The 3836-nt window shown below is 45.4% G+C and overlaps 1 pseudogene; it reads left to right on the forward strand.

The window, feature by feature from the left end:
* Positions 1-2289: 2289 nt before the first annotated feature.
* LOC144217679 (elongation factor 1-alpha 1-like) lies at positions 2290-3587 on the forward strand (annotated as a pseudogene).
* The last annotated feature ends 249 nt before the right edge of the window (positions 3588-3836 follow it).

Consider the following 3836-nt stretch of genomic DNA (forward strand, 5'->3'; position numbering starts at 1 on the left):
AAACTGACAATGACATGCAAAAAATGAACCTGGACCACTTTCTTACACCATACACAAAAATAAACTCAAAATGGATGAAAGACCTAAATGTAAGACAGGAAGCCATCAAAATCCTCAAGGAGAAAGCAGGCAAAAACCTCATCAAAATAAAAAGCTTCTGCACAGTGAAGGAAACAATCAGCAAAACTGAAAGTCAATGGACAGAATGGGAGACGATATTTGCAAACCACATATCAGGTAATCTGTATGATTTTCCAAAATCTATAAAGAACTTATCAAACTCAACACCCAAAAAACAAATAATCCAGTGAAGAAATGGGCAAAAGACATGAATAGACACTTCTCCAAAGAAGACATCCAGATGGCCAACCGACACATGAAGAGATGCTCAGCCTCACTCATCATCGGGGAAATACAAATCAAAACCACAATGAGATACCACCTCACACCTGTCAGAATGGCTAACATTAACAACTCAGGCAACAACAGATGTTGGGGAGGATGCAGCGAAAGATGATCTCTTTTGTACTGCTAGTGGGAATGCAAACTGGTGCAGCCACTCTGGGAAACAGTATGGAGGTTCCTCAAAAAATTAAAAATAGAACTACCCTACGACCCAGCAATTCCACTACTAGGTATTTACTCAAGGGATACAGGTGTGCTGTTTCACATGGGCACATGCATCCCCATGTTTATAGCAGTACTATTGACAATAGCCCAAGTATGGAAAGAGCCAAATGTCCATCAACGGATGAATGGATAAAGAAGATGTGATACATACATACAGTGGAGTATTACTCGGCAAACAAAAAGAATGAAATCTTGCTATGTGCACCTACATGGATGGAACTAGAGGGTATCATGAAAAGCGAAATTAGTCAGAAAAAGATAAATATCCTAAGACTTCACTCATAGGAGGAATTTAAGATACAAAACAGATGAACATAAGGGAAGGGAAGGAAAAATACTATAAAAACAGGGAGGGGGACAAAACATAAGAGACTCTTAAATATAGAGAACAAACAGAGGGTTGCTGGAGGGGGTGTAGGAGGGGGGAGGGGCTAAATGGGTAAGAGACTTAAGGAATCTACTCCTGAAATCATTGCTGCACTATATGCTAACTTGGATGTAAATTAAAAAATAAATTAAAAAGTAATGTATTTAAAAAAATTTTTTAAATACTCACAAAAAAAGAAAGAAAATGGAAAGACCTTGTTGATCTGTAATCTAAAACAGCCTGTGCTTCTGAACAAGGATTTGCTTTTCACCTGATGTGCAGAGCGTCTTTTTTTTTTTAATCCCCTTTTTTCCATAATGAGTTTGCCACCAGAACACAGGTATGAAAATCACCACCAAATCTAAACCAAAACAGGAAAGGGAAAGACTCATATCCACATTGTTGTCATTGGACACGTAGATTCGGGCAAATCTACCACCACTGGTCATCTGATCAACAAAGGTGATGGTATTGACAAAAGAACTATTGAAAATTTTGGGGAGGAGGCTGCTGAGATGGGAAAGGGTTCCTCCAAGTATGCCTAGGTCTTGGATAAACCGAAAGCTGAACATGAACGTGGTATCATCTTTGATATCTCCCTGTGGAAATTCAAGACCAGCAAGTATTTGTTTCAAATAATTGTGTTTATTTATTTATTTTTCAAGTTTTTTAATTTAAATTCTAGTTAGTTCACATATAGTGTGATATTGGTTTCAGGAGTAGAATTTTAGTGATTCATCAATTACATACAACACCCAGTGCTCATCACAAGTGCCCTCCTTAATACCCATCACTCATTTAACCCATCCCGGCCCACCTCCCCTCCATCAACCCTCAGTTTGTTCTCTATAGTTACTTTTTTTTTTTTAATTTCTGAGAGAGAGAGAGAGAGAGACAGCGTGAGCAGGGGAGGGTCAGAGAGAGAGGGAGATACAGAATCCGAAACAGGCTCCAGGCTCTGAGCTAGCTGTCAGCACAGAGCCCGACGTGGGGCTCGAACCCACAAACCGTGAGATCATGACCTGAGCCCAAGTTGGCCACTTAACCCACTGAGCCACCCAGGCGCCCCTGGAGACTGGCGAGTATTATGTACTCATCATTGATGCCTCAGGACACGGAGACTTTATCAAAAACATAATTACAGGCACATCTCAGGCTGACTGTGCTGTCCCGATTATTGCTGCTGGTGTTGGCGAATCTGACACAGGCATCTCCAAGAATGGGCAGACCATGAGCAAGCCCTTCTGGCTTTCACAATGGGTGTGAAACAACTAATTGTTGGTGTTGACAAAATGGATTCCACTGAGCTACCCTACTGTCATGAGATTCCAGGAAATTGTCAAGGAAGTCAGCACCTATATTAAGAAAATTGGCCACAACCCCAACACTGTAGCATGTTTGCCAATTTCTGGTTGGAATGGTGACAAGGTGCTGGAGCCAAGTTGCTCACATGCCTTGGTTCAAGGGATGGAACGTCATCCATAAAGATGGCAATGCCAGGGGCACCTGGGGGGCTCAGTCGGTTGAACAACTGACTTTGGCTCAGGTCATAATCTCATAGTTCGGGGGTTCAAGCCCTGCATCAGGCTCTGTGCTGAAAGCTCAGAACCTGGAGCCTGCTTCAGATTCCTTGTCTCCTCTCTCTGCCCCTGCCCTGCTCGCACTCTGTCTCTCTATGTCTCTCAAAAATAAATAAACGTAGGGGCACCTGGGTGGCTCAGTTGGTTAAAGCGTCCGACTTCAGCTCAGGTCATGATCTCGCAGTTCGTGGGTTCAAGCCCCGCGTCGGGCTCTGTGCTGACTGCCAGCTCAGAGCCTGAAGCCTGCTTTGGATTCTGTGTCTCCCTCTCTCTCTGACCCTTCCCTGCTCATGCTGGGATCATGAACACTGCTTGAAAGCTATAGACTGCATTCTGTCACCAACTTGTCCAACTGACAAGCCCTTGCATCTGCCCCTCCAGGAGGTCTACAAAATTGATGGTACTGGTACTGTCCCTGTGGGCCGAGTGGAGAGTAGTGCCCTTGACCCCGGCATGGTGGTCACTTTTGCTCCAGTCAATGTTACAACTGAAGTGGAGTCTGTTCAACTGCACCATGAAGCTTTGAGTGAGGCTCCTCCTGGGGACAGCGTGGGCTTCTGTGTCAAGAACAAATCTGTTAAAGATGTTCGCTGTGGCTGGTGACAGCAGAAACAACCCACCGATGGAAGCAGCTGGCTTCGCAGCTCAGGTGATTATCCTGACCCATCCAGGCCATGTCAGTGCCAACTATGCACCTGTCCTGGACGGTTACACAGCTCAAGCTGCTCACAAGTTTGCGGAGCTGAAAGAGAAGACTGATCGTCATTCTGGAAAGAAGCTGGAAGATAGTCTCAAGTTCCTGAAATCTGCTGACGCTGCCACTGTTGACATGGTTCCTGGCAAGCCTCTGTGTGTTGAGAGCTTCTCTGACTACCCTCCTAGGAGCTGTTTTTGCTGTTGGTGACAGGAGACAGACGGTGGCTGTGGGAGTCATCAAAGCAGTGGACAAGAAGGCAGCTAGAGCCGGCAAGGTCACCACGCCTGCCCAGAAGGCTCAGAGGGCTCAATGAGCATTGTCCCCAGTACCTGCCACCCCGGTCCTNAGAGAGAGAGGGAGATACAGAATCTGAAACAGACTCCAGGCTCTGAGCTGGCTGTCATCACAGAGCCTGATGCGGGGCTCAAACCCACAAAACGTGAGATCATAACCTGAGCCGAAGTCGGACACCTAACCGACTGAGCCACCCAGGCGCCCCCTTAATCAGTGGTGGAAGAACAGTCTCAGAACTGTTAGTGTCAATTGGCCATTGAAGCTTGAT

Source organism: Crocuta crocuta, unplaced genomic scaffold (genome assembly GCF_008692635.1).
Source record: "Crocuta crocuta isolate KB4526 unplaced genomic scaffold, BGI_CrCroc_1.0 scaffold334, whole genome shotgun sequence".
Taxonomy (NCBI): Eukaryota; Metazoa; Chordata; class Mammalia; order Carnivora; family Hyaenidae; genus Crocuta; species Crocuta crocuta.